We start from the raw sequence: 10,871 nt of genomic DNA, 5'->3' as shown, positions 1-10,871 counted from the left end.
AACCGAAAGATTGATGCAAATGAATAGTAACCCAATTAATTACCAATTTAAGATTTCATAAGCATAATCCAGTTCAATGATTAAAGGTTTAAAACAGTGACATCCTAGAATTTAATCCCGGTTGTTGATGAACAAACCAAATAATTGATGAACAAGAATGATTACGATAATAATTTTTTTTTAATCAAAACGAGAAACAATAGGAACGACTAAACGAAAGTTTAATCGAATCCTAATCCAAACAGTTGTAATAAAAAGCAAACCCAATGTTCAAACATAAACCCTAGTCCCTGAGACGGTCACGGGACGACTAGCCGCTCATGATGTGCTTACAATCTTCCGAAGCTTGGTAGAAGGATGATCGCATGATCGAATCGGTGTTGTGCGGACTATAGATGATGAATAATGATGTTGATGTCGTGATGAGTTTTTGAGCCAAAGGTTGATGGTGTATGGCTGCCTCCTCAAATTCGATGATGTTCAATTAATTGTGTTGTCCTTTGACTTTTGTGTCCTCCACATAATTAATTCCCTCAAAATCACATGGCTTGATGTCTACGTGTATTTGTATCTTAGGCTTTCTTTTTAAACCCAATATTAAATGCCATCCAACCAAGTACATGCGATGCCATCTTTTTTTTTCAACCATAAGTTATGATGCAAAACGTAACCTACGCTTCAAGCCTTCTGTTTCTTTTTGTTCTTTCCAACCGCCGTAGGTTACGTCCATGTCTTGTCCCTACTATTTACATGCATTTCAACTCTCATAAAATGACCGTTTGGCCCCGGACTTTATACTTTCACGTTTTTCGCACATTGAAGCCATGTCTTGACCCGAGCAACTCCAGTTTAAATTTAATATCTCTCTAATCATCATCCGCGCTTGTCCCGTTTCATTCCCAAACGTCCTAACTTCACCATATTACACGTCTTACCTGCAAAGCACACAAACACTCGCAATAAACATATTCCAAACATATAATTACCTAAAACGGATCAAATCACATAAGATAAGCACTTTAACACCCGTGTTTCACACTCTCCATCACCAGCTGATCACTATCAACCTTGACAACCCCCCCCCCAAGGGGTAGGGATCTTGATGCACTGATGATAAGTCGATTGCACAACCTTCATATCATGGATCCATGGCCTGCCTAGTATGATGTCATAACAGGATAGGGAGTCCATCACACAGAAACGTTGTATCGAGTTGACCCCTTCAACGTATACTGGTAACTTTATCTCCCCTACAGTATTCCTTGCTTCCCCACTGAAGCCAACGAGCACGGTGGATTTCAAAGTAATGTCCATCGGAGATACATTCATCCTCTTCAATGTTTCTAGCTGAATTATGTTGACAGAGCTGCCATTATCCACTAATATCCTGCATACGAAATGGTTAGCAACATATAATGTTATTACGAGAGCATCATGGTGAGGATCCTGCACAGTATCCCTGTCATCACTGTCGAAAGTGATCACTTTATCAGTCGTAAGGGTGGTCATCCTGGCTGGTTTGTCTCCCCTTTCAGTCTTAGCCTCCTTTGCATGTCTCTTGGCCGCAGAATACAAAGTCCCACAAATGTCGGATCCTCCGGAAATAAAGTTAATTATTTTGGCATCTGCTGGGGGTGATGCTGCTCGTTCAGGATCCTTCTCAGGATCCTGCCCTTTATTCTTCTTTCTTCCCATCAAATCCTTCAGATACCCCTTGCTCAATAGGTAGCTTATTTCTTTCCTTAGAGCAATGCAATCCTCGGTCACATGTCCGAAATCTTCATGGAAGGCACACTATTTGGATTTATCCTTCCAATCAGCTTTTTGTTGATTCTTTCGAGGCCACCTAGCTTTGTCTCATAAACCCTGCATAGCATACATTAACTCAGGTATGTTAACAGAAAAGCAGTATTCAGATAATTCAAGATATTCTTCAGGATCCTCGTCTTCAACAGCATTCACTTTCTTGTTGTCATTTCTGCCATATGGCTTAGAGCGATATAGTTTATATGAGGATTCTGATTTCTTGTTGGTTGATTCATAGGTTGAGGTAGAATTCATTCTCTCTTGCATCTTTTTGTCATCTTCCAAGCGAATATATCTCAAGGCCCTGTTACGAGCTTCATCGAGATTCCTGCAGGGATTCATTACAAGATCCTGATAAAACTGAGAATCCTTTTATAATCCCATCTTAAAAGCCTGCACAGCTGTTGCAACATCAAGATGTGGGATATCCAAGGATTCCCGACTAAACTTATTCACGTAATCCCTCAAGGATTCCTGAGGTCCTTGAGTTATCCTGTAAAGATCACTGGTTAGTTTCTCAAAACTCCGGCTGCAAGAAAACTGACTATTAAATAAATTAACCAGATGAGCAAATGAAGTAATTGAGTGAGGAGGAACATTTAACAGCCATTTTAAGGCTGATCCTGTCAGGGTAGATCCGAAACCCTTGCACAAGCATGCTTCCTTGAGTTCCAGAGGGATAGGGTTAATCTCCATTCTTTCCCTATACTGGGCAATATGCTCTTCAGGATCCGTAGTCCCATCGTACAGCTTCATGTTGGGGGTTTGAAATCTCTTTGGGATTTCAGCATCACAGATAAGATATGCAAAGCGGGATATCCTGTGGCTGTCTTGGGATACTTCCAGAATTGGCTGGACCACTCCAGGTACACTGGATATCATGTCCTTCAATTTCTGAAGCTCCTAGTAAATGTTGACGTCATACCTGCATCCTACAAAGACCCATTATTGTTAGTAGCAAGAGTATTATTATTTGACATGTTACCGGTCTGAGGATTCTGGCCATATCCTGAAGCATATCCTGAGCTCCTCACAGTTGACATCCTGACCGAGGAGGGTATCTCAGGAGTATGATTCTGAGAATGGCTTGGCATGATATTCCCCCGGTTATCTTCAGTGTTAACTGCAGAACTGAAGTTCAAAGCTCTAGGCTGCAAAGGAGTGACAGTTTCTTCAGCAGGTCTAGTTGGGCCGGATTTCAAGAGTTGTATCTCTCTCATCAGCATCCGATTAGTTTCCTGCTGCTGCCTCATCTGTTCCTGTACAATACCATACAAATTCAGAATTTCATCATTAGAAGCCAAAATAGGACCAGATCCCTGGGTACTGGGAGCGGGGATAACATCCCGAGCCACATGACTTTCAGTTCCGTGCGAAGAAGTTTGCATTCGTGGAGGGGGAGGTGGAAGCACCGAACCAATTGTTGCAGAGGTTGTAGCAGACATGGTGGAAGAGCTCATGTTTGATCTCGAGGCCATTGAAAACAATGTAGCAAAAAGTTTTGACAATAGAAAACCGAGAAATGATTTTACTAAAGTTTTTAGCAAAAATAGCACCACTTGCCCCACGGTGGGCGCCAAATTGTTTTGGTCAAAAATTACCGAAGCAATAAAGTGATCAAATTAGTTAAGTGAGGTAGTGTGCTAGAAATGAGTGTCGAAAAAATGTTAATCAAATTAATTGCAAAAACAGTTTAAGGATACGGCTCAGGATATAGAGCTGTATCTGTGATCAAACAATGAGCAAAAAAGTAAAGGTTGACACATGATGTACGAGGAAAGCCCTTGATCAATCTAGATCGCTGGCACAAAACCTCGGGAGCTAACAATTGCAGCTGCCTTATTCTTCTATTACTTCAAATGTCAGGATATAGTGCAGGATGTAATGCGGATCAACAAGGTGTTACAATGTAATTTGTCACACCCCCAAAATACCACATGCGGGAACACCACGGGATGTGTGACGTACCAGAATTCGAGCCACCAATCACATTGAACCACGCATTGTATTTAAACAAAACATATCATTAATTGCCAATTGTAAATACCAATCATAAGATTCAACCAAAAGAGTTGTGTAGCGGAAGCATATAGTAAATTGTTAAACAACTGTTTCATAATAAGTGTTCAAAACCAATGTATCAATATATGTATATCCAAGAGCCTCGATCCATGACCACTCCAGCACTCCCTGATAGCAAGTCCACGTCAAGAAATCTAACAACCTGCAAGCATGCAGACAAGTGTGTCAGACGACGCTGGTGAGTTCAAAGTTTTGTTAACGCGTTTAGTTACCAGATGTGTGTTACAACAGTTCAACGTTTAGTTTTGATGTTGTTATTACTCGATTACCGTATGTGGCGACTAGATGTGAATGCCCAGCCCCAATGCCTCCATTTAGGCATTGGTCATGAGGTCAAGGTATCAAACAACCTTGAATAGATGTAAGGGGTCTTATATGTACACGATGAGAATGCCCAACCCCAATGCCTCTAACTAGGCATTGGTCATGAAGTCCAGGTAATTAGTTCACGCCCGTCCTTTCGGCCCGGTGTGAGGGTGCCAAACCTAATAGCGCTATCAACTAAATACCTCGTTGCTTCTTCAGCAACACGGTAGATGTATGGGGTCTTACATGATTTATACTGTGTTCAATAACCAACATCCCAAATAAACAGTTTACCCAGTATTCCCTTTAGAAACGTTTACCAGATGTCCCAAACCACCGGGACGCATGCTTGGAAAAGTGCGGTGAACTCACCTTAGTTTTGCTCGGTAAGATTATTTACTTGGTTAACAGTTGATCAAATACGTCCTATCACGGGTACCGATAACAGTCAGTTCTATGTACGATTAATTCACATATTCATCGTTCACATGAAGTACATTTATTGAACAGATACGCACATATATAGTTTTAGTCATGATCGTAAATTCATTCACCTAGTGCCCTCAGATTATTACTTAATCATGTCGTAATTCAACCTTGCATCACACATACATACATAGTTTTATTCGCAAACACTACAAGCCCAACCTTTAATCATGTTCGGCCCAACTTAAACAGATCCGATAACCTTGAAGCGCGGCCCGTTATCATGGCAGCCCCACGTAAGGTGGGTTTTAACACCACTCGGCCCATAACAAATGCACATATGTTCAAACACTCATGTCCATATAATCCACTTATTCTGTCTTGCCCAGTCTAGTGCGGCCCATACCCAAGGGTGTGAATTAAAAGAAATGCACCGCCCAAAGTTTAGACAGTCCAGTCAAACATGTGCGTGGCCCAATCTTAAATTAATCCATCAAGTGTGTATGTGATAGTATCAGATCTTTTTCTTTATTATTTGCAAATATTACATAACACATGGTTTTATTTCATCTATTGTTCAATAATTCTAGCAAGCCATTAACAAATCATACTTCAACAATTTTTCCAAGATTGCCACACACATCAGACAATCATACGTATCATCAACTAACATGCATTCCTAACTATTTACATCCAATCACAACATATATGCAATTAATTTCTCAACTGATTATTATAACAAATTGGTAACAATTTCTCAACTGATTATCATTCTCTCACTATCCGAATCTAATTCACATGCAACCCTACCTATTCAATACGAAAACAGTCATCCTAGCACTTCTTGGTTAGGTTTAACAGAAAGTTTAATAACATGTTTATTACAATCCTAACATCATGCGATCAAGGTTACACACAACCAGATTTTCAATACAAATTAAATATGAAAACTTACTAATCCAACAAGCTTCGTCCAATAATGTAATGTCTCGAAGGGGGGAGGGGGAAAGGTCTGCCGCACATACGTTTGAAACCAGTAGGGTTTGTTTTGTGATAATGATATGCAACATATAATAAATCACTTTTAATTACATATAATTCCATCCTATGAACGTAATACCTACAATTCCAATATATCCGGCCCACTTGTAACCTTATCTAGCCCACTAGTAATCTACGATTGAGCCCCACTAGGCCCAAACCAATTGGGTATGTGTATGTACTCGGAATGGGCTCCGAGCGGGTTGGGCCGAGGAAAGGAAACATAACAGCGGCCCAAAAAGGGTTTGTTTTCTAAATTCGCTAAACGGCACAACACAGCGTTTAACGGTTTTTCTTACATTTAGCACAAAATTATAGCTATGAGTGTTTGTAAGGGACGGACGTGAAAGAGAAGTAATAAAGCAAGATCACGTGACTAAGAGACTGACCTTGAAAGTTCGGGTTGTCACATCATCCCCAACTTGAAAGAAATTTGGTCCCGAAATTTGACAAGCAAACCAAAATAGCACAACGCTAGATTTCCCCAGATTTGATAAGCAACCCAAAATAGCACAACGCTAGATCAGGATGACTGTGGATTTTTCCCCAGGTGCCACATCATCCCCAACTTGAAGAGAATTTCGTCCCGAAATTCGCCAATGCCAGCAAAAATTGGCTCAACCACTTGAACAATTGTGGATATTAGAGTTTTAACAGATCTTTATGTTCTCACGTGAACTCCGGTCCACGTCTCGAGTTTCAACGAACTCTCATGATTGTCATACGACTATGCAAACAAACCTTGACTTCTTGGTCCATGCTTTCGATAGATTCCCTGGTAAATACAACTGGTCAGATAACCTTAGACTCCGGTCAAGATATCACAAGTGTTTCATCGGACAAACACTGCCTTCGATTCGAGGCATAAATATCATCGCGTACATTATCCAATTCATCAGTTAATACGAGTTTGTGAGCCATGTCACCGATTCGTTCCAGAAATCCGAATGCCCCAACGCTTCGTAAATTAAGCTTGCCACGTTGTCTATAGCGTACCGCACCCTCCCAGAGTGAGACTTTCAATTATGACACGTTCGCCTACAACGAACTCCCAGTGTTTCCTAAGCCTCTCAACTTTCCTGACAGTCACGCGTTACCGTCAAACAATTTCCGATCTAAGCAATCTTCGAGAGTTTTGAGTACAAGTCCTGGATCTGTGATTAGGTTGCCATCCATCTTAATCCAACAAGGAGATTAGCGTTACTGTCCATGCAATGTCTCAAACAGAGCTGCCTGAAGACAGCCAAAGATATGTGTCCTCCTAATTTCCACATAAATCAATCCACACATGCTCGCAGCATGTCTTCGAGTGTCGGGATGGTTCGCTTACTATGTCCGCCTGTCCCATGGTGATAAGCAATGCTCATGTCTAGACGTGAACCAAGAGTGTTGTGTAGCGCCTATCATAAATTAGGTATAGGTCAAAACCAAAGGTAACAGGAGTCGGCACCTCGTGCCTAAAAGCCACCTCTCTCAGAGGAACATTCACAGCTATGAAGACTCATCAGTTTCCTTGATTGCAAGAAAACGTGCTAGTAACGTGAGACAATCTACGATCACTCAGATGATATTGTTTCCGTTTCGAGTTGTAAATAGACTAGTGCCAGAATCCACGGCAGTATGTTCTCATTTCCCTATGGGTGTTTCTGGTTGCTGATACTTTACCTTGACTTTCTGACTAGTCAAACATCATTCCCGTACATAGCTAGGTGGGCCTTCATGCCCGGTTACCAGTACAAGGCGTATAAATCCTAATGTCTCTCATCAAAACCCAGACGACTAGAATATCAAGGCCGGGGTGCTTTGCTCAACACAAAATTCCTACAGTTACTGAATAATGAGATCCACATTCGCTCCATGAGATAGCGAACATCGCCCGACCTGTCAAGGTTGCTTCTCCATGCCCTGCATCTGTCCAACTTGATCATTCTCTTCCTTCAGTTCTCCAGCTTGAACAGAGCGAGTCTGATCAGGTAAGTTAGAGTCGATAGTGAGCTACAAAGCTCATACACATTCGAGTTCCACAGTTGTAATCCTCCCAAAAGTTCCATCCAACGATCCCCTTTACTAATTTAGTTCTTTCGAAGCCAGGGTACACGGGAGGCCCTTGTGATCGGTCTAAGTAACGTATTCGGTACCGTCCAAGTATACCTCCAAGTAAATCCAAAGACCACGGTTTCCACCACCGGTTGTGTGTCGTGCAGTTCCTATTTGAAACTCCATTACGTAAGTCATCACTCTCTCGTATTGCGCCGACGTGTAACTGGGACTCTGCTTCGAACCATAATGATATACCATTGAATCACCCGCACCCTCGGGTAAAGACGATGCTCAGTGCATTGCGGAGTTGGGATTCGAAAGCTAAAAAGACGCCCTCCTGTTCTGTTTTTCACGAACACAGCATCCGGCTGAGCTAAAGAGATTTAAGCAACGCGACCTTCGAAAATCCTGTGATTAATCTGCGATAATATCAAGCGGGACCAAGAAATTGCTGCATCCTTGAAGGACTCTTTGGTGTTGGTCAGTTCCAACCAAAATGGGCCTTAGCGAGATCCACGTGCATTCCCACTTTGTTTACTATATGACCAAGCGGAGTGGCTCCTCCCCCAGGGGCTCTAAAATAATGCACAAATGCCATCCATGATGTTCCTTTCTCCTGGAAATGATCCAAAACGTCATCGACAAACACTGTCGGTTCATGTGGTTCATAAAGCTGCTGGTGTGTTGATTAACTCAATGGTTATGGTGTACAAAGTCGCACTGGTCGTATTGCGTTCGATATGCCGTTCCAGGAACATTCTCCCCTTGGACTTCCATCTGATCATAGCTTGTTCGTTAATTAATCCTCGAATGAAGCTTGTCCCTTGCAACTGGTCAATAGGTTGTCAATACACGGTCGAGGCAAACGGTTCTTGACTGTCACCTTGTTAAGTTCTCGATAATACATACGAAAAGGCTTATCTTCATGGATATAACTTAGGCTCCCCCAAAGCGAAAGGCTAGGGCCGATAAAACTCTTGTCCAACAGCTCTCGTAGTAACTTATATAGTTCCTGCAACCCTCCTAGTGCAAGACGGTAAGAGTACGAGTATTCGGAGCTGCCTCTGGCGTAAGATCAACTGGGATTCCGACTAACGGTTGTGGCAGTAAACCTGAAAGTTCCTCGAATAGCACACTGAGATGGGTCAGAACAATTGGTGGATCCTCGATCCTATTTTCCTTAGCCTTAACATCAGAAACGGCTGCTAACATAGCAGGGTCGTTCCTCCGTAGGCACTTCTGGGCCCTCATAACCGGAATGGCGCTAACCCTTGCGCCCCTCTGACGCTTTAGAATTGACAACGGTTCTCCACACAAACTTTCTCCTCACTGGTATATCTGCGCGATCCTTGGATAACCAATCCACACCAATTGCTGTATAGTAGCCATCAAGGGTAGTAGAAGGAAGGTCGAAGTCGAATGCTTGTCCTACAAGGTCGAGTTTGCATCCCAACAAACATATGAGGTTTCGTTTGTCTTGTCGTCAGCCGATTCCACAACAGGTTCGGTTCCAAGAGACATCAGGGTTAAATAGAGCAGAGACGGGGTGATTCCTTACCAGGAACGTATAGGCCGCCATGTTGTTATAATCCTGGTGTCGCCCACGCCAATCCTAAATGCCCCTCCATGAGAATCATTTCCCGTGTTGCTGTACTCGTTGCGAGGATTTCTAGTACGGCCGTCGTTCCCTTGATTGTTGTCGTTTTGATTTAACAACGGCCACTCCATGTCGTAGGCACCTTCATTTCCATACTGTTGGTTACCATTACAAGTACCTTGATGTCGCCGTGACTTTTGCCCCTAAGGCCGTTGTTTGAAACGGAGTTCTATGATCTTTCGCCAACAGGGTCCATCTTGTCACATTCCATGGTATGTGCTAAGGCGCTACTCACTGTGCGGGAAGTTTCACATTCCACACTAAAGTCAATTGTCATCGCTTATGCCCTGATTGGTTCGTAAAGGTTGGCTCCCATCAGTCGCTGACTAGGGTTAGAGATTTTATTGCAGTCACTTTGCTGGTGTTCGTTGCCGGTAATCAGGGTCGTCCTAATACTAAGGTCGGCAAGGTACTACGCTCATCTTCTTGTACTTCGATCTTGCATGTCGATTGAGTAATACACGGTATGCTGCTAGAGTGTTGCAGAAGTGTTCGCACTTTGGGATCTAAGACGTCAATACACTAAGTCCCAACAAACAGAGAGAAGTGAGGGAGATATAGACCAATCATTCGACGTTGTGACATCCGACTCAGGGATGTTCGTACAAGCACCTAGCATTCTACATAGTTCGCTAGACGTTCAGATGGGTGTTCGGGTGATACTTGATAACATCGAGATTCGAAAGGATTCAGAGAGGAGTGAGAAGATCACGTTCGAGTAGGAGACAATCACTGCTATGACTCCTATAGACTGTTATGTTCCACATCAACCAAATAACGGAACGAAACCCCTTTTTCACTTGTTAAGTCTCACTGGGACTCACATGCACCCCACATTATTATTATGTGTACACCCACAATAATATTGCGAATTGCATGCTCATCTCAGTTCCTCCTAACTCATGTCAAATGGTTCCTTAAACTCGAATAACAAACAAAGAACATCACAAAACATGAGTCACGAATGTCTAAGGTACCACCACACTATCAACCACTTAACACATGCAAGTAACACATGAATCCATACTGTTGTGCTGAACGTGCAATCACATGCAATATCATATGTAAGTGTTCACTAGTTAGGCTGTGCAATGAGTAAACGAGAGACGAACCTTGCTATCTGGAGCTGAGTGTCATGGTCGTATTCTTGTTTTCAGAACTGTTCGGTTATAGTCTGGTTTTATAAAAACGTTTTAAAACCAAGTTCACTATAACCAGTGGCTCTGATACCAAACTGTCACACCCCCAAAATACCACATGCGGGAACACCGCGGGATGTGTGACGTACCAGAATTCGAGCCACCAATCACATTGAACCACGCATTGTATTTAAACAAAACATATCATTAATTGCCAATTGTAAATACCAATCATAAGATTCAACCAAAAGAGTTGTGTAGCGGAAGCATATAGTAAATTGTTAAACAACTGTTTCATAATAAGTGTTCAAAACCAATGTATCAATATATGTATATCCAAGAGCCTCGATCCATGACCACTCCAGCACTCCCTG

Source organism: Helianthus annuus, chromosome 10, assembly GCF_002127325.2.
Source record: "Helianthus annuus cultivar XRQ/B chromosome 10, HanXRQr2.0-SUNRISE, whole genome shotgun sequence".
Classification (NCBI taxonomy): Eukaryota; Viridiplantae; Streptophyta; class Magnoliopsida; order Asterales; family Asteraceae; genus Helianthus; species Helianthus annuus.
Note: the sequence above shows the minus strand (reverse complement) of the source record.